Source organism: Lepidochelys kempii, chromosome 3, assembly GCF_965140285.1.
Source record: "Lepidochelys kempii isolate rLepKem1 chromosome 3, rLepKem1.hap1, whole genome shotgun sequence".
Lineage (NCBI taxonomy): Eukaryota > Metazoa > Chordata > Testudines > Cheloniidae > Lepidochelys > Lepidochelys kempii.
In genome coordinates this window covers 84,465,604-84,492,852 of record NC_136382.1, presented here as the reverse complement: position 1 = coordinate 84,492,852, position 27,249 = coordinate 84,465,604, and the positions used below count along the sequence as shown (strand labels likewise).

Below are 27,249 nucleotides of genomic sequence, written 5' to 3'. Positions count from 1 at the left end.
ACCACACCATCTTGCTTTACCGTTATTGAATAATAGCATCAGACTTAGTTGGTTAGTAGCTTTATCAGATAACCACAGAGTAATTCTACAACCAATTACAGTATATGCAAAAATGAGTATGGAACAATGATGCCAATTGTCTCCTACAAAAGAGACTCATCCTATGGAACCATTGCAAGATTAATGATGTCAGGTTAACTTGGACTGGACTACTTGGCTAAATATGAATTGTGCTAATCTTCACTGATGTTTTTTCTTTACAAATGTCAATGTGGGATCTTTTTTATACATCTTGAATTGCTGTTTAAGTGTAATGAAAGAGAATGAAATGGGTATTTCCAGTATTGGTCCTATAGGTGGGGCATGTTTCCCTGGCAGGAAAACACTTACATATATTTTAAATATTTCATTTACAGATGATTGACACAAGGAGTTTGAATATTTAACTGGTGTTAAGCCAGGCCTTTGAAATGTGAACAATCTTCTATTTTTATTAATGGAACTTAAAGCTAAATAAGTAGTTCTATAGTTGATCTCCTTGAAGGCAGTTTAAAAGATAGCTTGTTAAAGAATGCAAAGTTAAGTCCTGATATCTTACATTTCTACCTAATTATAAGAAAGTTTTGAGTTAACAAGATATTCAAAACTACAAATTCTTCTCTGTGTAGATGTAGTTTGAAATAATTTAATCCTTGTTTCAGAACTTTGGAAATCAAAGCTAAATTGTTGCAAAAGCTAACTTGCCACAGACTATTGTTTGGTTTTTCTAACCAATGAAATTGAAAAAGGAAAAGAAAAAACTTGCTAGTTAGCTCAAATTACATAGCAGTATTTTTCTAAAGAAATGTGGTAGACTGAGTCAAATTCTTACTAAAAATGTAAATCATATTGACCAGTTTCATTAAAACATATAAATAAATTCCTATCATATGCCCGTGGCATCCTAGACAACTAGATACTGTTAATTGTCTTAAATAAAAATACTAACAAGCCAATGCACAGCTTGCATACACATCATGACATTACTCCTGGGGGAATTCTGCACCACTGTGCAATGCAGAATTTTGCAGAAGTTAATGTGGATGCAGAATTCCTTTTCCCCTACAGAAATGGGCTGCAGTGCTGCTAGCCACCACTACGGGCTGCTGGACCCAGCAAAGCCAGGTTCCTGGCAGCTGCAGTTGCCAGCATACCCTCAGGGAAGGAAAGGCCGGCACACAGGAAACTACGTGCAAGCCTGGGGCTGAGCATCAAGCTGTTTCTCCCTCTGGATCCCTGGGCTCTGGAGGGGGAGGGGGCAGGTGTCTGGGCAAAGGAGGGTCCCTGCAGCTGGGCTCTGTGGGGAGGGGTTGTGAGTGTCTGGCTCCCTGGCTGGGCTCTGGAGGTGGGGAAATGGAGCAGAGAAACAGGGACTGGGTTGACATAGGAGTTTCTTTAACTCTCCACTCTTGAGGGGATTTTTGTGTGTGTCTCTATTGTTAGACATACTTTCTGACAGGTATTTTGAAATGAATTACCAAAATAATTGAAACTGGCGTAATTATGTAGTGTTATTTTAACAAATAAAATTTGCAGAATTTAAAAATATTGTATTCAGAATTTTTAAACTTTTGGCACAGAATGCCCCCAGGAGTAGATAACTGTTTACTCTATAAAGGGTGCCAATCTTCAAATCTAAAACTTCTTCCCATTTCATCTCCCATAACCCCCACCCTCAACCATCCCCGTATTCCTGCCCAAGTATGAGTTTTATAGTGAGTTCTAAAGGTCAACACCTGTGAGCTAAATTTAGACCTAGAGGAGTTAATCTCAGTTGAAGGGACCTCATTGAGAATACCCTCCCAACAACTCTGCCTCTCTCATACCAAGGGAGCTCCAGCTCAAATACCTCTACTGATTTCAGTATCACCTGAGAAGAGACCAGGCTTCTCAGTTAGGCAGGTCCCAAAACATTGAGAGCTTTATTGTTCAAAACTCACCCCTTAGATTTCCCCATAAACTAATAAGCAGCCAATGCAATAAATGTGGTATTCCTGGAATTGGTTTGATTGGACAGGGGGAAGAAGAGCTCAAAGCACAATCATACTATGAGTGCTAGGGACATCAGTCATATTGTTCTTTACTATCCATACAACAATTCACAATTTAAATTTTACTTCCTTAGTACTGTAGTGTTCCATTACCAGTTTCCCACTGATCCATAGTCTTTCAAGATAGACAAGACCTGAATTTCTAATTTAAAGAGCAAGCAGAACTTTCCTTCTCCTTTTAGTAGTAGAAAGGGGAGATAAGAACACGATTTTGTTGTCCTCTTAAAGTCACAAACCAATTTTTAACGGCTTTGCAGATCATCTTCCAGTAGTACAATATAAATACTTTAATAAACAGTAGTCCACTTCTAAAAATAAATCTTTGCCAATTTGTGTTAGTTATGTGCATAAATATTCACATTATTGCAATATTTGATCATAAATATTCCTTTAAACACACATTCTACCAAACTCTTGCTTTTTATTTTGAGCTAGTAATGAATAGTGCTGAGACTGTATGGCAGATGAACCTCTTTGGAGGCTTTTAATTTGTCAAATTCTAGAACTTACTCAGTTTGGCAGATCACACAGAGTGGGGGAGGTTGTTTCCCCTTCATACTTGCTTGTGCCTCTGTCAAACCACAATATCACAGTTCAGGCAATGTGCTTTTGTTTTCTGTGGCTATATTATCCTATCTGAGATATGGGGAGGTTATTTTTGCAGCAAACAACCCTCTTAATGCCTTAATGGTTGTGTGACTAATTACTGTCCTGTTCCTTTCTATACTAGTTCTGTGGACCAGCATTTTCAACAGTAAAATGGTATAGTGATAACAACCAGAAGATCTTGATTACTATATAATTGTCTAGACAACTGTATGTTAGTTTTGAATTACAACTAAAGATATGTGGAACAAGGATAGTATGGATTTTTTTTAATGTGAATGTCTGGATTCTGCATATGAAATTTGTTAAACTGTTCATAACTTTTTAAAAAGTTTGAAGCAAAAGGGCAAATTCTAAATCTTGTATTCAGCTTGTTGTTGATCCAGTATTAGTAGCTGTATGAAGTTCAAATACCTATAGTTAGACTAGACAGGCTTCCTGTCTGCTGTTTTTCATCTAATTATTTCATATGGCACAAACTCCTACATTAACTTAATATATTAAGATTGGTGTGAAGATTTTGAAAGTGAGTCTTTCTGGTTGAATCAGGTTCATAGATCTTTCTTGCTTCCTCTGTTCTGCAATGTGTCTGACCACTGCCTTAATGAGGTAATAAGTCTGTCCAAGACAGTGGCTGTGTTATGATGTTCTCTATCTTGACAGGTAGGCAGAAAATGAGTCCATGGTGTTGATTGGCAGCATGGGGGGATCAGAGATGATCTGTGAAAGTCCTAGGAAGCCAAGTGAGGAGTTGTCTTTCTCTTTGTCTATATCCTCATCTTAAAGGGGGGGGGCATGGGGTCTTTCACAAATGCCCCTCTCTTCTCCACTAGGATTTAGTTGGACCTTCAGCCCCTCTGTCTTCCAACATAGAAACTAACTGGGGCCTTCTGCCCTCTTCCCTCCACGTGCAGACTATTTGGAGGTTTTCCCTTTCAGTCACTATTAGGTTCTCTACTCTTTTTTTTTTTTTTCCTTTCTTCCCCTATAAGAGCTAACTAGAAGTCTTTTCACCCTCCTTCCTCCATAGGTGGCCTAACCTGCTACACTTATCCATAACCATATACTTGCAAGGGTGTGCAGCTCCACCTAATCTACTCCCATCTCCATCCTCACACAGGAACTTCCAGGGAGTTTCCACACCTACCTCTTTGAGTGTTTGCATATGTCCATTCCACTGTAGGGGTGTGGTTGCCTCGTGCACAGTAATCAGAACATTTTCCCTCAGTTGTACCCTTTGGGGTGGCTTGAACTCCCTCTGTCACCTCATGCCACTGTATGCTGAAATAAGAGGGTGGTGCCACACCCAGCCTCCCTCAGTTCCTTTCTCACTGCCAGTGATAGTTGTCAGAGCAATCTTAGACGAATTATAATAAGTGCTTCCCTCAGTCTTTTTGTATATATACCCTCTAATTGTTAGGAATTAGTTAGTTTTTAGCTAGTTTGTACGGATAGATTTTAGTCTTAATTTTTTTGGACAAAGCTTCTGAGTACCAGACTTGGTGCCAGAATGATGCCACACTCACCAGGGTTTAAATCCTGCCACACTTGCACTAATCCCATGCCGGTCAGTGACCCGTACTTATCCTGCTTAAAGTACTTGGGAAAATTCCATAGTAGTAACAAATGTCACATCTGCAAGGGATTTAAGCCTCACTCAAAGAAGGACAGAACAGTGACATTCAAGTATCTACTCATGAAAGCACCACTTCAGCCCTCTCGAAATCACTGCGCACACAGTTCTCAGATTACCATAGCCTTGGTGTGAAGTGCACCAGAAATGTCTGTGGCTCCTCAGTCCTGTACCAAAGAAAAGGCTTAGACTTTCCTCAGATTTAGTACTGTGCTTAGTCGTGTCAGTGCCTAAGCCTAGTAAAGGCAGAGACTCTAAGAAACATGTTGGGAAGAGTCTTTCTGTGGAGCAATCTTCAGCTAAATAGAAGCAATTGCTACCTCTGGAGCATGTGCCAGGTCTGTTGAGGGTGTCCCCTGAAAGCTCTCTGAGACAGTCATCAGCCGCTGCTGCTGACCACTGCAGAGGCATATGCAGCTGGGAGAGAACTATGTAGTACTCGGTACTGGTATCTCTGGCAGTGCAAGAAGGTTCAAAATTGGTACTGATGCCTGTGGCTATTACCACAGTGTGTCAGGAATTCATGGTACCAAGTCTCTGTATGTGCAAGCCTCCAATGATTTCCCTGGTACCTCCTTTCCCAGGCTCAGGGTACCAGTCCCTGGTACTGAGTAGCTCTGCATCACCCCCCCTCCCCCCGCATGTCAGATGGTTCAGACTCTTTTATCTTCAGATTCAGTGGTACATTTGTCTGTGTCCCATTCAAGGCAGAGGACATACCCTCCATCAGAGACTTGAGAACCGTGGGCAGTGCAGCTGTCTTAACACTGGCCTGCTCCTCCTTCCAAGTAGCAATAGCCCAGTTAAGATTGGGTCCCAGGCCCATATCAGTTGTCATTCTGGACACCATGGGGAGTTTCTCCCTCCTGCTAGGTCTTCCCTACAGTCATCTCATTCTGGGTCATAGAGACCTCTCTGAGGATATCATCACTGAGAACATTATTCTCTGATACCCAGTACCAACATTGGTACTGAGCACCCAGAACCACCTCAGGCCGCTTCCCAACTGCAAATCATGGAGTAGCTACCACCTCAGAATCCTGTGGTGTCCTCTTTCTTGTCACCAGACAAAGCAGTTGATGCAGTAAGCGATTCAATACCACTAGAATATCACTGAGCTCATCAAGGTTGTTTGAGAAGGGTGGCCTCTTTTCTTGATATTCAGGCAGAGATGGTGTGTGAAAGCTCCCACAAGTTGGTGGACATCCTGATATTGGTGGTCCCTGCCAGGGTGGCTCTGCCAATTAATGAAGCCATTATGGAGTGAGGCAAGGCACTCTGGCATATGCCGTCCTCCTTACCTCCTGCAGCAAATTGAACTGAAAAGAGGTACTACATCTAAGGGATATTAATATTTTATTCCCTCTCTTGGATTCCTTGGTGGTAGCAGCTGCTAATGAATGGGAGAGACAAATTCACCAAATATAGATTCCAAAAGGCAAATAAGTGAAGAGGCTGTACTTGTTCAAGCATAAACTTTATTCTACAGGGAGGATGCAGCTCATGATTGCAAACCAACACACACTCCCAAGCCACTAGGATTTCATCCTCTGGGAAATAGTTATAAAATTTAAAGACAAGCTGCCTAAGGGTTGTAAGTAGGAGTTTGCAGTAATTATGGATGAGTGCAAGCTGGTTGCCAGAATGGTTCTTCGGGCAACATAGATGATGCAGATGCGGTGGCTCGAACTATGGCATCAGCTATTACCATGAGAAGATGTTTGTGATTACAGTGCTCTGGGCTCCCCGCAGAAGTCCAGAAGATCATCCAGGACCTCCCTTTTGAATGTCCCTCTTTCCGTTTTGAATAAAACAGAAGATAGGCTCCAAAGTCCAAAAGATACAAGGACAATACTAAAATCTCTCAGAATCTATACTCCAGCGACAAGAGGAAACCATTCCATTCTCAATAGCCATACAGACACCAGGGTTTTCCAGTCTCAAGACCTGCCAAGGAGAAAGGACAGGGATTATTGGACATTTGCAAAGCAGCGACTTGGTCATTAGTTCATACTTTTATGTCTCATTATGCCATTGCCCATCAGTTCTGGGTGGATGCCAGTTTTGGATAGGTTGTCCTTCAATCACTGTTCAGGTAGACTCTCTAAGACCATCTCCTTATTTGTCTGTTTGTGAGTGGAATGGATATATGAAGCACTCAAAGAAAAGATGGTTACTTACCTTGCTGTAACTGTTCTTACATGTGTCCATTGCATGACCTGCCTTCCTTCCCTCTGTCGGAGTCTCTCCCGTATGAAGGAACTGAAAGATTTTTGGGGTGGAGCCACCCTCTTACACCAACACGTAGTGATGTGAGAAAACAGGGCACTCAAGCCACCCCAATAGGTGCCAGTGATGGGAAAAGTTCTCTGATAACTGTACACAAGGTGAGCACACACCTACAGAGGAATGGACGTGGCTATACTGAAGAACAACAGTTGGAAAAAATGGTTACCTACCTTTCTGTTTCTCCCACTCATATTGTGGATTCTCCAAGACCTCCACGCCACCCACCTTGAAGGGTTTTTGGGGACTTCCTATCCTCCTTTGTGTTTCTCTCCACAAACTTGTGTGGAAATCTTGCTGGGGGCATCTGAACGCCTAGATAATGTCCCCTCCCTCCCTCTCTCTCACCGTTGGGACACTTTCTTGGGATCAGCTCTTTCTATGGAGCTTTCCCCAAGTGCATGAACAAAGTTGCTGTGGGCTGAAGTAGCTGTTTGGGCTCTCCCAGCCATGGAACAACTCTTTTGGTTGGGGTGATTGGGAGGAGAGTGGTAAGGATCAAGTTTCCAGCCAGAACAGAAGGGGGCCATGGAACAGCTGAGTTATCCAAGGCATTAAATGCTCTCTAAGCACTCTAGTCCTTTAACATTAGTAGCAGGGAGGACCCCCTAGAGGAACAATGGGTCTGTTAAACTCATAGACTTTGAGGACAAAAGGGACTATCATGATCATCTAGTCTGACCTCCTGCACATTGCAGGCCACTGAACTTCCCCCACCCACTCCCTATAATAGACCCATAACCTCTGGCTGAGTTACTAAAATCCTCAAATCATAACATAAAAAGTACAAGTTACAGCAAGCCCACCATTTACACTCATTTAAACCTGAAAATGACCCATGCCCCATGCTGCAGAGGAAGGTGAAAAACCCTCAGGGTCTCTTGGGGCAGAAGGCCCCCCTGGACACCCTGAAACAAGTGCTCTTTTTCCTACACCACACTACAGGTGCATACAGCAACCCCACTCCTGATAGTGGTTGCATAACATCTCCCCCGGAGATCAGTCTGTATGGATTGGAAGGTATGATGGGGGGGGGAACAAACAACATTTCAGACAAGTGCAAGAGTTGTTGCTAAAGGTGGATAGGGGAGTAGGGGCAGGGCACTTGTTCTACTGTCTCAGGAGACGGAAGCCTGAACGCTTTGACCTGCTCCCTTTGTGGCCACTGTTAACTTCTGGCCACCTCGTCAGGGCAGCTCTTTGAAATCGTGCAGACAGGGAACAGAAACATTGTCTAAAAAATGCTTTCAGGGTGTAAGATTGGTGGGATTCTTTCTCTTACCCCTGAAGGAGGGATAGAATCTGGGAAGAAACTTGGAGGGACTAGCCAGATTCCATCTGTGCTTCCGAACCTTTCCTGAGGGCACATCTATGGACTGCACTGGGAGGAAAGAGAAATGCCAGAGAATGTCCTCTGCCTGGTCTTCTGTGGAGAGAATGGGTGAGATCAGACCCTAGATAGATGGTTCCCAGGGGCAGTTGAAAAGGGAGCAGGAAGAGCTGTGTCTTGTGTCTCACCCTTGCTACTTACTCCCCATTCTCTGTAGCAGCTGAGGCTCTGTCGTTGAGGACATCTGGGCTGTTTGTTGCTGCCCTTCCTGGTGGTAGCTCTGTTCCCATCAATGGTATCTGAAAGCCCTATGGGAGAATCAGAGTTCCTGAGAGTCCTTAAATCTTCTGCATTTCCCACCCACAACACACAATCATCTCCAAAATACTTCTTTTTAAATAAACACTTCTTTAACCCTGATATGCATAGCAGTTAATTATTTTCTTCAAGAATGTGGTAATTGTTTTGACCCTGTAGGTTCAGACTGTGGAAAAATCTTTGTGAATGTTTACTTTAAGCTGCCCCCCCCCCCACACACACACACATTAAAAACGTATCTGTTTGTTGAACTCCTTGAATACACATTTTTATAAACCATCTTCATGTATATTGATGCAGATTAAAAATATAGTACACTGCATTTCATTTAATCAATATGAAGGAAGGATGTGGAAGATTACTTCTGGGTTTCTAAAACTTTCTTTCAGAAAGTAGTGAGCCACAGTTCCAAGTTGCTTCTTCCAGCCTCTTAATTTCTTTGGCTGTAAATCTTTGTCCTGATGAAAGCAGGCAAACAGCTTTGACGCCAGGCTGGAATGGAGCAGTAAGTGCCAATGTGGAATCTTGACTCTGGATTATATTTAGCTGAGCATTTTGCTGCAGCTGTGTTATTAGCTAATAAATTTTAAATAGGGCTTTGCACTTTGTTTACTATTGCTGTGGAGGACTGGCAGAACTCGCACAAAATCTTTAGACCTATATTGAAGTCTTAAGTCAAGAATTTTAAAAGGTTGGAGTTTAGGATTCTTGATATGAATATATAAAATTGCGTGATGGGGTTAAAAGCAATTCTTGACAATTCTTGCTTCGTGTTTGGATATTTAGATTCTTAGGTTAGTCCTTCCCTTTCACCACTCAATTTACAGTTTCTGGTCCAACATGATTGCAAAAAGACTATTTTTAAACTGTATTTCAGTGAAACCAGTATCTTCTTTCTTGCGTTAATCCCATCAAATGGGGTTCACTCCAAGAGTCCTTTCCTTCCAGAGTGCTCTGTTTAATGCCATATTATCTCTCACTCCACATGCTAACTTGCCTTCCTTATGACATCCTGCCTTTTCTTCTTTGATTGGTCTCTTTTTCCTTCAATTTTGATCTGTTGGACTTTACCTACATAGTTGTCAGTACTGTGTCTCATGCAATCAGATCAACTGAGCCTACATTCCCTCACTTTTTTTCACTTATGGGTGTTACCTTGAGCATATCTGACATACACATTCCTCGGGTGAACTTTTTTTGCTTACACCACTCATCCATCTCAACATTTTCCTTTCTGTGGAACAGATAATTTGCACGTTTCTTCTTTGTTGCCTAACGCTCAGTGCCATACATCAAAACTGGATGGACCACCATTTCATAAAAAGAAAAGGAGTACTAGTGGCACCTTAGAGACTAACCAATTTATTTGAGCATAAGTAACATTCATAAACCAGTCGGAGAACGCTTCAATCTCTCTGGTCACTCGATTACAGACCTAAAGGTCGCAATATTACAACAAAAAGACTTCAAAAACAGACTCAAATGAGAGACTGCTGAATTGGAATTAATTTGTAAACTGGATACAATTAACTTAGGCTTGAACAGAGACTGGGAGTGGATGTGTCATTACACAAAGTAAAACTATTTCCCCATGTTTATTCCACCCCCCCGCCCCCCACCGTTCCTCTGACGTTCCTGATAACTGCTGGAAATGGCCCACCTTGATTATCACTATAAAAGGTCCCCGTCCCCTGTGCTCTCCTGCTGGTAATAGCTCATCTTAAGTGATCTCTCTCCTTACAGTGTGTATGATAACACCCATTTTTTCATGTTCTGTGTGTATATAAATCTCCTCACTGTATTTTCCACTGAATGCATCCGATGAAGTGAACTGTAGCTCACAAAAGCTTATGCTCAAAGTGGTTAATCTCTAAGGTGCCACTTGTACTCCTTTTCTTTTTGCGAATACAGACTAACACGGCTGCTACTCTGAAACCTACCATTTTATAGACTCCCTTTTAAACTTACTGGTATATTCCTGTCACATACTACGCCACTTACCTCTCTCCATTTGAGACAGGCATTTATTATCCTAGCTCTCATTTTGTCCAACATTTTTCTGGATTCTGGAACCCATATACTGAAACTTTACAGCATTTGTATTGTCGGCCCATCTAGTTTCAAGAATAATTCTTCAATATTCACATTTATTGAAACTATATACCATATACTGTTTATCCTCTGCTTATTTTGAACCCTCTAACACATCTCTCCATTTATCACAGGGGTACTCAAACTGGAGGTTGTGACCCCCAGGGGGTCATGAAGTTACTATGTGGGGAGTCATGAGCTGTCAGCCTCCACTCCTAAATCCCCCTTCTCCTCCAGAAAAATATAAAAAATGTGTTTTTAATTTATAAGGGGGTCACACTCTCACAGACTTGCTGTGTGAAAGGGGTCACCAATACAAAAGTTTGAGAACCACTGATCTATCAAGATCCTTTTCTGGACTGACTTTCTCCTCGCTGTATAGAATGATACCATCTGCAAACAATTTTGTATGTTCCTTGAGGGTATCCAGGATGACAGTAAACAAGAAAGGGCTCAGTGCTGATCCCTGATGCACTCCCATCTTTACCAATAGTTTGTATTTCACCACTAGAAGTTCTGATTATTGACATTGCACCTACATACGTGACTTGAACAAGCCACGCATCATAATCTGGTAACGTTTTTCCCTCATACCCCACCGGGTGTCTTCCCTTGGCACGCTTTTCAAAGGCCTTTTCCAGATGAACACCAGTGGTGTTAGAACAATTTTTATAGTGGGGGTGCTGAAAGCCATTGCACAAAACTGAAACCCCCTCTATATGATGGAAACTACTTCTAGCCCAGAGCATGTTGCCACACCCCCAGGTCCAGCACCCTGATGAACACCATGTGAATGTTTTTATCCTTTTATCTACATTTTTACAATAGATGCCTCAATGCAAAGACAGCTTCCATTGTTGACCGTCCTGGCAAGAAGCCATATTGATCTGCACTAATATCTTCATTTCTTAGTCTTATTGAAGACTCTCTGTTTTGTTGTATAATTCATCAGGTTCATACATCTATACTTTGTATGGTTGCCAGCATTACCTTTTTCCTTTCTATATTGACATAAGATAGTTTTCCTCCATGGATTTGGTATCTTTCCCCATCTTATGATTAAAATGAATGGGGATGTCAGCAGATGGACGCCCTCTATTCCAAGCTTTTTCCATGCCTCAATGGGGATTCTGTCTTGGTCTATGCCCTTATTATTTTTCATTGCTTTTATAGCATTTGCCATTTCATCTGGTGTGATTAGGCTCTTCTGCATCAAAATTCATCATTTTAAAGTTGCATTGCTCTCTTGGGTTTTCTTCATTTAAAAGCTGTTCAGATACCTTTTTTTCATAGATCCTTTGTGCGACTATCAGTCAACACCCATCAGTTTCATCTTTGAATCTCACCTCCTTTATGTCTTCTGTCATATGCGTTCACCAGTCTGCACACTTCCCCCTTTTCTTTGTTCTTGTGTAAAGTTCCTTGAAGACCCGTACTTTTCCAATTACATTCCTAGCCATTTTCTTTACAAACATCTATTCCTCCGGGTCTCATTTGCTCCTATTCCTTTGCCAGAATTTAAACTTTTTTCCCTTTATCTTTTATCACTTCTTGTATTACAGTACTTAACTTCTCCACCAAATGCCAATGGGAGATCTGCATGAAGATCAAGATTAAAATATGGCTTTTATGTACAATCTAGCAGGGTACATTGAGCATTTTGAAATTATGGATCATTGCTATTTCTTCCCTAGTTCCTATTCCGTGCCCTTTAATCTTCCTTCTTTTTTGTTTTTCTTTCCTCTTTGTCTTCCCCTTTCTTCTGCATTTCTTCATTTTCTATCTTGCATCTGTTCCCAGTTTTTTCTCCTCCAGTCCCCATGGGCTTCACTCTTCTCCTGTGTATATAAAACTATTTCATTACTAATTATTTTGATGCACAAATTGTCATTGTTAGGCGTTAGCTTTTTCACCTCAGTGAAGTTAATGGGGGTGGGCAAGTTAACACCAACCAGAGCTGTTGTTTGAGGCTGCCTGCAGCCTCAAGAAGACAACATTGTTTTGGTTTACATTTATATTGAGGAAGTTAATTTTGTAACTGTCTGCTAGGAACTTTTCTTTAAAAGAAAATTTAGATTCTGCAGAATCTCAACTATTCTATGTCAGACACCTAAATACATCAAGGGGGTTAGACCCACACATAGGATTGATGTATAACTCCTGTAAGCTGTAGTATGTGGGTGTTCTTCATTTCTGAATTGGTACAATTTGTGTATCAATTTAAATTTGTAAGTTCTTTGTGTGATCCTTTGGATTAAATAGAAGATCATTATTGTCATCAGCTACGTAACAAAAGGATTATGCTCAAGTTAATTACCAAGTATTCATACAGGGCTCTTCAGTTTGTAGTCCTGAAAGAAACGTAAAGAAGCAAATACAACGTTAGGCTATATTAGGATAGTAATAGAGGATATGGTAAATATGACAAGATGGTATAGTAGATCTTCGCCTTGAATGCTCTTAAGCTTTGGTTATCTCCCAAAAGGCATAACAGAAATAGAAGAAGTCCAAGTAAGGGCAACAAAAGTTAACAGCAGAGGTTTGGGGTTGAAATGAAGTTTTTATGAGGCAAAATTAAGACTAGAATTATTTGGTTTGGAAAATGAGAGAACATAAGGGGTATTTAAAATTGAGTGGAATGAAAAGTCCAGTCATGTGCACTTGTTTTCCTATTACCGTAGTACAATAACTGGATGCTCTGTGAATTAAGAGGCATCAAATTTAAAAAGAGAAATAACATATATAAACAGGATATATTGAGGCAAATAGCATTAGAGGGTTTTTTTAAAGCAAAACCACTGTGATGGGTTCCCCAGGGTGTAACCTGGAACTGAGGTACCATTGAGCCCTCTATCCATCCAACCTGGGCTTCCTTTACACTGTGATGCTGTTGCTAAGCCACAAACCTCTGTCAGGTACTGTACTTACATAGCCATCCTCAGGCAGGGACACACACCCAGCTGAATTTACATGAATGCTTCTCCCAGTTAAGTCATGAACTAACAATAGAGAGGCTCCAGCCGTTTCTCCCAGCTACCCAATCTAGAACCCCAGAGCTGTGCCATCTTACCCTGGTCAGAAGCCTGACCGCTGTAAGTTTTACCCAGTCCACCACTTCTACAAAGGAAAGTGGACGTGCACCAGCCCTTGCAACTTGAGCAGATTTCCCAAGTACTCCAAACAAAACACACTGTTTTAGGTAAAATATAAAACACTTATTAACTACAGAAAGATTTTAAGTGATTATAAGTAACACACATTGATTGGTTACCTAAGAAATAAAAGTGAAATCGCAATCTGAGTTCTTAAACTAGACAGGATTTGAATCAAGTAGTGTTTCACCCTGGTAGATGATATAATTCCTTAATATACAAGCTGGAATTCTCCTTTCCAGTCTGGGACCACCTCCCCAGTTCAGTCTTTTTCCTCCAGACGTGTTTCCAGGTGCTGAGTTGTGGGGGGAGTGAGGCCAAGTGATGATATCACTTCCCTCTTTTATAGCTTTTTACACCTTGCTGGAAAAAGCTTTTGCTATGACATGGGTCAAGCAGTCTCCATTGTCTATGTGCTATCTCTGAGAAATCTCCATTGTATCCAGCTCTTAAGATAGTCATTGAGAGTGTGGACTCCCTTTAATGGGCCATCAGCAGTGTCTAGCTGCTGCATTGTTGTGGTACCTGAAAGACTGGTTGTGGGTGTTCCTAACCTTACAATATATTTCATAACACACACATAGCATAACTTCCCATGCAGTGATAGCACATAAAGATTAATATCCTGTTGGGTTGTAACAGGTCAAATCTTTTAAAATGATACCTCACAAGGCATACGTTCTACAAAACATAACATAATTATGTGACAGATGAATATAGGGGTTCCAGGGTACTGTTTTGGGCACACTGTGCCACAAACCCTGCATAAAAACTTGCATGAATAAGAATATAATCTATTTATACTTGATACATAATAGGTGTAACATTATATAGGCTAATTAAAGCATAACACTACAATAAGGTAGAATCAGGAAGAAAATTTCCCCTCCTCTTTTACCTCCCCAGCGGAATTGGCATTGCCCAACTAGCCAGACACTTTGGATTTTGCCTTCTTTAATACACACGGCATATGCCACTGCTAAAAACTAGATTATAATGTTTAGCACTTATGGATGCTTTATAGCATCAAAGGACTTTACAAATTCTTAAATAATCCTAGTACCATCCCCCTAAAATAAGGAAAGTGAATATTGTCCCATTTTACATATAGGGAAATTGAAACAGTGATGAAGCAACTTTCTGAAGGCTACACAATGAAACATTTATGGAGCTGGGATTAAAACTCAGGACTTTACAACTCTCTGTTCTATGTTCATCTGTCCAGATCACACTGCTTCTCAAGATTATATCACTGGTCTGTTCTAATATGGTAGTTTTTCTTACAAAGACATGTCCATTCTAAAATAATGTGTTCTAAAAACAGTGGTAATGCTTATCATGAATATGATTTCTTCTTTTGTATCTTAACCATGTTTCGTCTCAAACGCCTTTCAACCAGGAAAATCATTAGATTACTGTTTGCTTTCTAATGATGCAAAATTGAGTCCTATTTTCTTTTATTCCACTATCTGTAAAGACTTTTCAATTGACTGTAATCACTTTTAATAAACAGTTTAAATATCATCAACAATGATTATAGGTAGTGATCATTTAATAATTCCGTTTCAGTTAAGCACATATTTTTCAGTGGAATGTTGCTACATTAAATATCATAAACCATTCACGTACCATCACTGGCTCATCTATGGTGATCTTTATTGTGGGACACACGATCAAGTGAGCTGTAGCTCACGAAAGCTTACGCTCAAATAAATTTGTTAGTCTCTAAGGTGCCACAAGTACTCCTTTTCTTTTTACTGGCTTATGAGTAGACAGTAATTTAAGTTTTCTATCATTGCAGTGTTAACTGCAAAGTCAGCTTTGGACTGATGATCCTTTATTAACCGCTGTTCATTCTTATGCACGTTTTATGGGTAATTGGAGATGCTGTCTTTTTGGAGAGGAGAACTGGTGGAAGATAACATCTGGTTCATTTTGTGAATTATTGACAACTTGTAACTTGAGGATGTTATACAATTCCAACCTTAAAGATTTGTCAAATTGATTGTAAATAATTCAGCTGTTTGTAAGAGAAGGTTATAATGGAATGAAACTGACTACTCTGTTTAATCAGTGCAGTGAAAACACCTGTTGTAATCAGTTGAAGTTGACCCAAGAGACCTTGTGCAAGTGTTTACCCAACAAAAGAGTGATATGAGACACAGTAACTAAAGTGCAAGGAATTTACAAGTTCCTTGAGACTAAAAGCTCTGCTTAATGAAAGTTAAAAGCTCAACTTCAAGAAATGTATAAAATCTGCAGACACATTCAGCACAGCTTTTAGTCTGTGAGATCACTAGTAGAGGTGGGCAATTTCTTTTTCTTTTTTTGGATGAATACTTTATTTGCCAAAAAAGGCAGTTTCAGGTTAACAAACTATTTGTGAATTTGGGTCAAATTCCATGAATTGTTTCATCTGAAAAATATGGGGGATTCTGAAAAAGTCATGCATTGTTTTAACATTTTTTTTAAATGAAACATTTGGACTTTTCATTTCAAAACATTTTTATTTTGAATTTTAGCTTATTTGATTTTGTTTAAAGGGTGAGAACCTTCTGAAAATGAAACAAAATGTTTTAGTTTGTGTTGAGCCGATAATTTCTTTGACCTAAAACTAATAAGCTGTTATGGGATAAGAGGGAAGGTCCTCTCATGGATCAGTAACTGGTTAAAAGATAGGGAACAAAGGGTAGGAATAAATGGTCAGTTTTCAAAATGGAGAAAGATAAATAGTGGTGTCCCCCAGAGGTCTGTACTGGGCCCAGTCCTATTTAACATATTCATAAATGAATTGGAAAAAAGGGGTAAACAGCGAGGCTTCAAAATTTGCCGATGATATAAAATTACTCAAGATAGTTAAGTCCCAGGAAGACTGCAGAGCTACAAAGGGATCTCACAAAAGGAGGTGACTGGGTAACAAAATGGCAGATGAAATTTAATGTTGATAAATGCAAAGTAATGCACATTGGAAAACATAATCCCAACTATACGTAAAAAATGATGGGGTCTAAATTGGCTGTTACCACTCAAGAAAAAGATCTTGGAGTCATTGTGGATAGTTCTCTGAAAACATCCACTCAATGTGCAGCGGCAGTCAAAAAAGCTAACAGAATGTTGGGAATCATCAAGAAAGGGAAAGATGACAAGACAGATCGCCTCTGTATAAATCCATGATACGCCCACATTTTGAATACTGCTTGCAGATGTGATAGCCCCATCTCAAAAAAGATATACTGGACTTGGAAAAGGTTCAGAAAAGGGTAACAAAAATCATTAGGAGTATGGAATGGCTTCCACATGAGGAGAGATTAATAAAACTAGAAAAGAGACGAGTAAGGGGGGGATATGATTGAGGTCTATAAAATCATGACTGGTGTGGAGAAATAAACAACACTTCTTTATTTACTTCTCATAACACAAGAACCAGAGGTCACCAAATGAAATTAATAGGCAGAAACTAAAGGAAGTACTTCTTCACACAGCGCACAGTCAACCTGTGAAACTCCTTGCCAGAGGATGTTGTGAAGCCCAAAACTATAACAGGGTTCAAAAAAGAACTAGATAAATTCATGGAGGATAGGTCTGTCAGTGGCTATTAGCCAAGATGGGCAGGGATGGTGTCCCTAGCCTTGGTTTTGCCAGTATCTGGGAATGGGTATTGGGGAATGGGTCACTTGATGATTACCTGTCCTGTTCATTTCCTCTAAAGCACCTGGCCACTGTTGAAAGACAGGATACTGGGCTAGATGGACCTTGAATTTGACCTAGTGTGGACATTCTTATGTTTTTGGGGTTTTTTTCAGTTTCTCACTGAAACAAAATTGGGTTGACCCAAAATGATTCTTTTTGTTTTGTTTTGTTTCACCACTGAACCAAGTAATCAATTCTTCTTCGAGTGATTGCTCATGTCCAGTCAGCTTAGGTGCGTGTGCTCGCCACATGCACTGGTGCTGGAAGTTTTTCCTTCAGCAGTATCCGTTGGGGACCAGCTCTGGTACCCCCCGGAGTGGCACGCATATGCAGCAGCATATAGGGCGCCACCCGCCCCCTCCACCCTGAGTACCTTCTTGCCGCCAGTGATGGTGCATGGAACTGTTGCTGCTTCAGCTAGCGCTGTTGCTTCTTGTTCATTCAAACCCATTTACCTCTTGTATATTATTGTATATTGTTTCCCTATAGTTTTAGTTTCCCTATTTGTTAGGGATTGAATAGGTCCCGAATAGGACTTCGCCTCAGGACGGAGCATGCCCTGGTCCCCAGGCTTTAAGCCCTGTGATCACTGTAAAAGGCCCATGCCCATTAGCGATTCACATTAACAATTATTTACAGTGGTTGGGCGAAGGTCACATTCGTGATAAGTGCAAGATCTGCAAGTCCATCAAGCCCAGGACAAAGAAGGAGCATGGCATTTGCTTGAAAGCGTTCCTTAATCTACCCTTAACCCAATGTCAGAGCAGTGCTCCGATTCGGCACTGAGCACCATGACCTCGGTGTGCAGCACCCCGCCAGTACTGACTGTGAGCCAGCAATGGTCTCCTTCCATGCTCCAGCCAAGAAGCCAAGGAAGACTGGGTGAGGAAGGTCTACAGCTTCTTGCAAGGGAAAGGACAAGTCTGGGGTGGACCAAGGCCCTGTCTCGGGCACCTCTTCACACGTTTGGGATCTCAGGCCCCAGCTCCGCTCTAGTCGGGTAGTCCAGTCCACTCCCCACGGCTACCCTGGTTAGCATAGGAGGTCCTTGTCAGCTCCAGGTGCCGTCCACGCTGGAGGCCCTGCAAGCGGCGCAAGAGATTATGTCCCTCCTGGTGTTGCCCACTCCAGCCCCTGCAGGGTCCTGGTCACAGGGTAAACCCAAGTTTTGAACCACCACAGTCTCCACCTCTACGGCAAAGCTCCCCACCATGGGGGACGTCCCGCCACTGGTCACCCTCTCGCAGCCAACATGTTTCTGACCGTGATAGGCAGAAGCTTTGCAGCCCTATCCAGTCTCCAGACCTCGGACAAGGGCAGAGAGGCTTGAGGTGTGGCTCACCAGTGACTGGGCACAGACCTCTGTAGGCACGTGCTCCCCAGCAGGAGTTTCAGAGTTGGTGCCCGGAATCTCTGCAGCACCAGTACCACTCCAAGGACAGGTCAAGGGACCGACGGGACTGTTCGCTGGACCTTCGCCGATCCCCCAGGGCGGCAGCACCAGATGTGGCTATATCTTCACAAGGCCAAACCTGTTCTGGTTCTCGGTACCACTTGTGAAGCATGAGGCATAGATCACCGGATCAGGGCCATCATGGATTCACCAAGTGCCAGTGGTCATGAAGGCCCTGATCCAGATGCTCGTTGAGGTCAGCCAGATCCAACTCTGGGAGGAGCGACCGGTACCGATCGGGGACAGAGCCACCACTTAGCCTTGTCTTGGTTGCAGGGGAGCAACTGCTTGGGCTCTAGCTTGGGTTTGCAGCGAGGTTCCCTAGCTGCGGGACAAGCTCTGATACCTACGGTGCAGATGACGGCAGCGGCACCGCAGCCGGCCCCGTGGCCTCAGACTCCGTGGCTGGCACAGTGGTACCCATGGGGGTTCACTCAGCCCTCCCAAGCCACCGGCTTGGTATCCGGAGCTTCGGAGAGATCAGCTACCTCTCACCTGCCCCCCTCAAGAGGCCTTGGCTGCAGCCACCCCATTGGCACAGGAGAAAGTGGGCAAGCAAGCTGCCTGACCATCTCTGGTTGCGGAGGACCACTCAGTACGGGCTTCCTCCTTGTTGTTGCCAGACAAGGCTATAGTGGGGCTCCCTCCTCTGGTTCCCCAGGATGATTCTATGGTGCATCATGAGCTGCTAGTGGGTCGCCGCCAACCTGGGCCTCCAGGCGGAGGAGTTAGAGGAGCCACAGACTCCCTCTTTGATGTTCTCTGCCCCATAGCCCCAGCCAGAGTAGCTTTACCCTTACATGAAGGGGACACGAAAATTACAAATGCCCTCTGGCAAGCCCCCGCCTTCTTGCGCGCCGCCATCTTGGAGATCGGAGGCAAGTACTTTGTGCCATCCAAGGATCACAAGTACCTTTTATACTCACCCTGCTCCCAATTTCCTAGTGATAGAGGTGGTCAACCACAGGGAGAGACAGGGTCAACCGGGGGCTACTCCTAAGAATAAAGACTCAAGGAGAGTTTATTCGTCCTCTAGTCTATAGTTGTGGGTTGCCAACCATCAGGCCCTCCTAGGCCATTATGATTTTAATATGTGGCAGGCCATGACCAAGTTGATGGACAACACAGTCTTGATGGACAACACAGCCTCAATGTTCTATATCAACAGACGGGGTCACTCAATCCTCGCCCTATGCCAAAAGGTACTCCATCTTTGGGACTTCTGTGACTATGGAATCCATCTAGAAGCGTGTCATCTCCTGGGGGTCCAGAACACATTAGCAGATCACCTAAGCAGGGACTTCTTCTCTCACCGCGAGTGGGCTCTCCACCCAGAGGTAGCCTGCACAATCTTCCAGAGGTGGGGATCTGTCCAAGTGGATCTGTTCTCCACCAGGCAGAACAGGAAGTGCCACCGCTTCTGCCCCCGATGGGCTCTTGGCAAGGGCTCCCTCTCCGATGCCTTCCTCCTGTCCTGGGCGGGACACATGATATATGCGTTGCCTCCCATAAATCCCGCTCATCAGCAGTGTCCTGGCGAAAACCAAGTTATCATGATTGCCCCAGCATGGCTGCGCCAACCACTGACTATTATCATAATTTATGACATTTGTCTCTAGGGGCCAATTGAGAAAGGGGCCCCATTGTGCTAGGCACTGTACAAACTTAGTCCTGTCCCAAAGAATTTACTTCTAGATAGACAAGACAGACAAATGGTAGAGAAAAAGGCTATAACCTATTGAGCATAGTTAACACTGATAGTCTGCAAATGCTAGGTTAGTATCACAGTATTTTTCAGCTTTGAGTGAGGTTAAGCGAGGTTATTTTCTGCGGCCTGCCAGCTCCCCGTGCCCTCCCGCCCCCAGCACTTACCTAGAGCCGCTCTGGCCCAGCGCGCGCTAGGGGCAGAGCTGGCTGCCTGCCTGCCTGTCCTGCCTCCGCACCTCTCCAGGAAGCGGCCAGAACCTGGGGGAGGGGAGGGGAGGCACAGGGGTCTGTGTTGCCCTTGCTTCCAGGCACTGCCCCCGCCTCTCCCATTGGCCAGGAATGGGGAACTGCAGCCAATGGGAGCTTCGGGGGATGTACCTGGAGGAGCGACCAGGGGAAGGGGTTGGAATGGGGAAGGGAAGGGGTGGGAAGAGGCGGGGCAGGGGCAGGGCCTCATGGAAGGGGTGGAGTGGGGGCAGGGCTGGGGGCAGTGAGGGGGGTGTCAGTGATGCAGCCCTCGGGCCAATGTACTAGTCCTCATGTGGCCCTCATGGTCATTTAAGTTTGAGACCCCTGATCTAAAGAAAGGGAGAGAGGGGGCTTTAAAATGGAAGGGGGATAGGGCAGGGTAGGAGGCTACCACGGAGGACAGCTGGGAGGAGGCTGAGGTCAGCTGTACATAATTTGTGCACAAAGTGTGATTTCGCCACAACACCCATCCTATCACTTTCCCATTAATTCCTAAATCTAAAAGAAATTCCAAGCTTTTCTTCCATTCCGTTCTCTTCATCTGTCCACTTCACTGAATGACCGACCTGTGTGTCCTGCGTCATGTGGCAAGCTGAGTTAAACGAGGTTCCTATCAAGTACTGGATCTAGCAGCTCATAACCAGACTTGTTATGGGAGGGATATGGAGTTAAGGAGAAATATGTAGCAGATCTTTAAAAGTTTTTGTTTTACTTAGTTGGTGAGGGTCCCTTAATCAAGCTGACCCAACCCAATAAGAATAAGTACTAACAGATTCCATTACATAAATGTAGTTCAGAAATCAGTGGTTTATCTAAAATAACCCGTAGTGCAACTCACTTTTTTTTTTGGTCACCATTTTTATTTTTCTCTGGTTGTGTTGGTCAGTGCTAATAAGGGAGATACTAACAGAAGGATCACATAGGGGAAAAAAATCCTTTAGGTCTACTAATCTGTAATTCTTAAGCATGTTCAAAAACTCCTTGAGCTTTGGAACATTCTTTCTAACTTTTTCCCTACCCACTTCTTACACAATAGTAAAAGTACTTTTGTAAACAACCTTCAAATTAGGGTTAATCCCTAAAATGATATCGTCTGCACGCCCTGAACAGCAGTAAAACATGGAGGTTAGCAAGCTGTATTGTACACAAATTGTGTTCTATCCCAAAGTAAAATATACAGTATAATTATAAAATACTCATAGTTGTTACTAGGTTGAAAATGTATCTGTTTTTCCTGGCAGTGCACTTACATTTTTTTAATCTGCAAATTAAATTTGCTGAGTCCCTAATGTAGTCCCTTCTTGTATTGTATTCTTTTAATTGCAATCTTGTAAACAACTACCTACTCCCTTCACCCCCTTGAGACAACTAAGAACAAGGTGGGATAGAGGCTATAAATGGTGTTATCAGGAAGTTCACAGTGATGTCACACACTCTAGCATAACTGCTTCAATGGTTTGAGGAAGACTTCTGTGTGTGAAGGGAGAAAATGTAATGAGATTGATAGTAGAATAATACCATATATTGGGGGGAGGAGGGGAACTGATACATCTCTTTCCTTTAAAATCACTTGATAAATCACTTACTAGTATTCCATTTGGGTTGCAAATTGAATTTAGCTAATATTTTGATAGTTGACAGGGTAACATAAAACAAATTTGCCTTTGTAGCAGCTCCTATTAAATGTTTGGAAAGCACTATATAAATTCTAAGTATTTATTATGGCATTCTGGCTCTGATGTTGCAGCAAGCTGTTCATGAGAGCATGTTCTCATTTTAACGAGACTTTACCAACAAAAATATTTGTGTTTATATTCGTGTAAAACTCTGTTTACAGGAAACAATGCGTTTAAACAGTGTAAATGTGGAGAACAGAGTATTTTAAGAATTTAATAGTCTCTCTAAAGGCATATGTAATTGTTTAATAAAACCCAGTAACTTTAAAATAGACAGCTACCCTCAGGACAGGTTGCTTTAAGTAAGAATATAAAAGACTTTTAGCTGTCAAGTTGAGAGTTCTGTTTCTCCTGTGACAGTTGACATCCCTGATTACACAGGTTTAACCAAGCTGCATTCCCTTCCCTGTTTTAGGTGCTTGTGACTGAGGATGTCTTCAGCTGTTTTTTATTTTTAGGACCTATCCAATATTAAACTGATAAGAACAGATACTACACTTGATCTTAGCTCAGAGCGTTTGCTGGGCAAACACAACTGTAGTCAGCAACCATCTACCATGAAGCTGGTTGCTCTAGTTTAAGTTAAGAGAAAAAAGTGCTGGGTGACAGAAATGCTTATTACAATGAGCATTTTCACATTAATCCATTCACCAAATTGAAATCACACTTGGTGCTCTGCCACTGATATGTTGTTCCAAAGAATTTTAAAACCATTTAGAGGACTCTTTTACATACAGTAGTGCCCCTCATTTTGGTAGCTTTGCATTCTCTTTTTGTTGATGATAAAAAGACATGCATGTAAAAAAACTGAGGGGTACAACCATATGTCATGGCTATATGGGGATATCTGCACCTCAGTCCCCTTTCTGGTCTTTCTGAGGCCTGGTCTACACTACAGAGCTAGGTCGATGATGGGCAGCTTAAGTCGACCTAACTCTTTAAGTGTTGACATTAAATGTGGCTCTGACCAATGTAAGTCGCCCACGACAGTAACTTAACTCCACCTCCGCAAGACGCATAGCGCTTAAGCTGATGTAGTTAGGTCAACACAGTGTCAGTGTAGACACTGTGTTGCTTACATTGACCGTTTCTGCCTTTCAGAAACGGTCCCACAATGCCCCACAGTGGCAGTTAAATCGGTGCAAGTGCTCCTATTGAGGACACGAACCACCAACACAAGAAGTATAGTATGGACAAGTAAAACAGATTCAATTACTGAAGTGGCTGTACGTCGACGTAACTTATGTTGACGCAATTTTGTAGTGTAGACTGGCCCTGAATGCAGCCCACTGGCCTCTGCCCTTTATCTGTCTTGGGGTGGAATCCTGTGATTCTTCCACTTGTACAGCAGGACTCCTGTGTATACCAACTGCTTTTTACTGTGCAGGCCTATCTCTAAGCACCTGTTAGGGTCTTCCTTTGGGAACCTCTGACCTGTGATACTGACTAGCAGACTTCTAAAAGTATTTTTATTTAGCAGCTGGAACAAAGGTTTAGAGAAGTTATTTTAAAACAATATAAACACACATTCTGTCTGAACTTCTGCACTGTCAGTCCTTTTGCTTCAGTTACCTTGCAGATTGCTTACCCAGAGAGACAGTGCACGGAGCTATGTCTACATTGCAGTGTAAGCCCAGAGTTCAAACTCCATCTCAAGCCTATTCTCCCCCCCCCCCCCCCCCGCCACCTACACACACATTGCGCTGATCCAGGATTCCAGCACTGTACAGAGGGCTTGAGTCAAGTTGGGACCTGGGGTTCAAGCCCTGTTGGTTTGCAGTGTAGACACAGCCCCACTGGATTTGTGCTCTGGCAGTCTGCCACAAGTTTCCCACAATCCCATGAGCTGACTTTCTTTGTCCCCTGGATAGTCAAGTTTTCCCAGCCTGCACACATGAACAAAGGACTAGAGCAGCCAAACTTTGGAGGGCACTAGAGAGTCTGGAATATAGGTGATTAGACTCAAGGCTGCATAATGCAGTGTAGGTGCTGGAGATCCAGGTTGGGACCAAGCCTTCAACAATTTCTAACCTACAAATGTGTGTAGATGCTCAAGCCCTAGATTAACGAACTAAGGAGAGGTTAACAAACCCAGGATTTGCTAACTCAAGTTCTAACCCTGGGCTTACATTGCAGTGTAGACATATCCTCTGAGTCTCTCTTGACACCAGCTCTCCATCATGGTTCTCTTTCATATTCTCTTTCTCTCAAGGATGCTGTGTTTCAGAAAGCTCCTCCTTCTTACTTGTGGAGTTCTGAGTCACATTACCGTTCATCATGAAAGGGGCAAAGTCCTCCTTCCTAAGGATTTATCACAGGGTGGACAAACTACAGCCTGTGGGCCGGATCCGGCCCATCAGGGCTTTGGATCCATTCCGTGAGATTTCCAGCCCCATGGTGCCACGGGGCTAAGGCAGGCTCCCTGCGTGCCCTGGCCCCGCGCTGCTCCTGGAAGGTGCTGGCACCATGTTCTTGTGGCCCCTGGGGGTGGGGGGGGCAGAGGGCTCTGTGCTACTCTCTCCTGCAGGTACCACCACTTGCAGCTCCCATTGGCCTCTGCTCCCCCACCCTCTCCTGCAGGGGCTGCAGGGACGTGGTGCCTGCTGCTTCCGGGAGTGGTGCAGGGCCAGGGCAGGCAGGGAGCCCACCTTAGCCCCACTGCGCGCCGCTGTCACCCCAGAGCCACTCCAGGTAAGCGGCGCCAGGCCAGAGTCTGCATCCCAACACCCTGCCCTGAGCCCCCAGTGACCTCTCCTGGGGCCCCCCCTGTACTCCATACCCCTTCTGCACCCTAACCCTCTGAGCCCCCTCCCGCACCCCAATCCCCTGCCCTGAGCCCCCTGCCACACCCCTTCCTGCACCCCAACCCCTTGCCCTGAGCCCCTTCCTGCACACCGCACCCCCTTCCATACCCTGCATTCCCACCCCCACCTGCAACCCCAGCCTCCTGCCCCAGCTCTACATTCATGGCTCCACATGCAATTTCCCCACCCAGATGTGGCCCTCGGGTCAAAAAGTTTGCCCACCTCTGATTTATCAGGTTTGCTCCACTGGCACACCAGGGAGTCACTCTCCTTCCTGTTCTGTCCCAGGCACGTATGATTTGGATTATAATTTTCAATTGTTTAGGCTATAGTATTATACATGCCCACTTCCTCCAGACACCGCCTGTAGACCCAGGCAGTTCTTAATATAAAATACACCTGTGCAATCATATCTTAATTACAGTTCAACATAAGAATGAGTACAGATCAATACAGTTAGGAGGAGGTCCATCTGAGATCTGACTTTTATTAGAAAACGAAGTACTCGTGCAAGTGAGGAAGAAGAGAGAATAAGACTGAAATTACTATTAGAATGCAGGGACAAAGTAGCATTTTTCTCCTAGATCATGGAATACATAGTTTGGACTTTATATCCAGTTATAAGCTTTCTTTCACCTCTAGGTTATCACCTGTTCAAATCAGAGCCAATTCTATAACCCCCTTTCTCTCATAAAAAGATGTATTGGTTCCTTTTTAAAATTAAATCTTTTAAATTAATTTTTTTTCACTGATTCTTTATTCTGTCTGAGGTTTGAGAGGTGCCAGAAATCAGCCAACACTGGATAACTTTGAAAATATTGATTTTTGTTTTGTTTTGTTTTTTGCTTTTTGTTTGTGGGAACATTTTGTCTATTGCAATGTATGTAGTGTATTTTGTGTGCAACTTTAGCACATTTGAATGTGAGTGGGTATATGCAGTGCTTTCCTTTCTCAATGTGTTTTGAACATAGTATTTTTAAGATGCTGTACCACATGCAACAGTATGGGTGGCCTACCAATAGTAGTGGTCTCCTCTCCCTATAGCAGCAAGTCAGCCTGAACTGTTTAATAATGTTCTTTAAGGAACAGTGGCTTTAGGGCTAACTTTTTTTTTTTAAAGTGTGAAACCACTTTAAAGGTTTTGAACTGAAATTGTTAGCAATTGTTCTAATCATGTTTTGACTTGATTCCGATAACAAACAAGTACTAAAGAAACTGAGTGAGTGTAGCAAAGCGACGACTCATTGGTGCAGCATCTCCTGCTGGTTGTCTTGGGAATTAGCTCTTCAGCCTCGGAGTGCCCTCTGCTGGCCGGTGTCTCGCCTGCCTCAGGCCCCCATGTCCCTCCCGGACACCAGGGCCCTTTACCTCGGGGTGCTGCCCCAATGCAGTGCCCCCACGCTCCAGGTCTCCCCTCCCAGGGGAACCCCCAACCCTCTAAGCCCACCTTGCCTCAGTGGCTACTGCCAGTCTTCATCTAGCCCCCTTTCTGTGGGGCAGACTGCAGTCTGTAATCCACTCATCACTGGATTTGGACCTGCTGCCTTTCTTGCCCCCAGCTGTCTCCCTGCAGCCCCAGTACCTCCTTTGGCTTTTAACAAGGCCTCAGGCTGGAGCTCCCCAGCTCCTCTTGCCCTTCCCCAGCACTGCTCTGCTTCAGGTACCCTTTGCTCCTTCAGGCAGCTAGGTTTATCTCTCTCGGAAGCTGGAGAGAGACTCCTTGCCTTCTGGCCTTACAGCCCTTTTATAGGGTCCTGATTGGCTGCCTCTCAGCCTTTTCTGATTGGCTCTCAGCCCCAGCCCTCACCAGGGGCTGGCTTTTAACCTTTGCTGAACTGGAGCAGGGTGACTGCTCTGCTACAGTGAGCATATAATACCTGTACTATTAAAGTGTGACCAAATTGCAGACCAAAGACCTCAAGTTTCTGTAGTTCTACTGACATTCCAAACAAATAAATCACAGATATTCTCATATGATTTTACAACTAACTGCATTACAAGAGTCCCAAATCTTTTTAGTTTACAGTACTGTGTGTATTGTTGCTAGAATTAAAACAAACAAACACAAAAAACAACCCAAGGACTTTGCAAAATACCTAGTAGTTTGTCCCCATATTGAGTTTGGAACAATATCTTTAAGTGTAAGATAATAAAGATCTTGGAA

General features: G+C 43.3%; 1 protein-coding gene and 1 long non-coding RNA gene across 7 annotated transcripts in view; one reads left to right on the top strand and one right to left on the bottom strand.

Annotated features, from left to right (window-relative positions):
* Positions 1-27,249, top strand: part of SESN1 (sestrin 1) — a 137,636-nt gene that overhangs the window by 68,922 nt on the left and 41,465 nt on the right. The window lies entirely within an intron of this gene.
* LOC140908212 (uncharacterized) lies at positions 5,816-8,528 on the bottom strand. The gene is made up of 3 exons (XR_012157806.2): positions 8,147-8,528; positions 7,898-8,041; positions 5,816-6,276 (listed from the first exon to the last, which is right to left on the bottom strand). It is a non-coding gene; the product is annotated as an uncharacterized LOC140908212 (long non-coding RNA).